The sequence below is a fragment of the Capra hircus genome, chromosome 12 (assembly GCF_001704415.2).
Source record: "Capra hircus breed San Clemente chromosome 12, ASM170441v1, whole genome shotgun sequence".
In the NCBI taxonomy this organism is placed as follows: Eukaryota; Metazoa; Chordata; class Mammalia; order Artiodactyla; family Bovidae; genus Capra; species Capra hircus.
This window is the reverse complement of record NC_030819.1, coordinates 33,027,309-33,027,590: the sequence shown is the minus strand read 5'-3', so window position 1 is coordinate 33,027,590 and position 282 is coordinate 33,027,309.

Sequence of the window (282 nt, the reverse complement as noted above, 5' to 3'; positions counted from 1 at the left end):
GAATAGGCGATTTCAAAGCAGTGTTTTGGCATGGCATTCCAAAACTTCTCTCTCTGTCCCTTTGTGACATTTGATCTTATCTGAATGTAAAGTTGCATGATTTTCAAAAACCTCAGTCTCTCTGATTCTCCCTCCTGATCATTTAAATATGTCTCTAATGTCAAAAATACACCAGCCAAACTATTTTCATGTGTTGTTTCCAAATATAGTCCCACCAAAGGTGTGAAACTTTAAAAGATTTTAAAATTTTTAAATTAATTTAAATTTCATCTAAAAATTCTG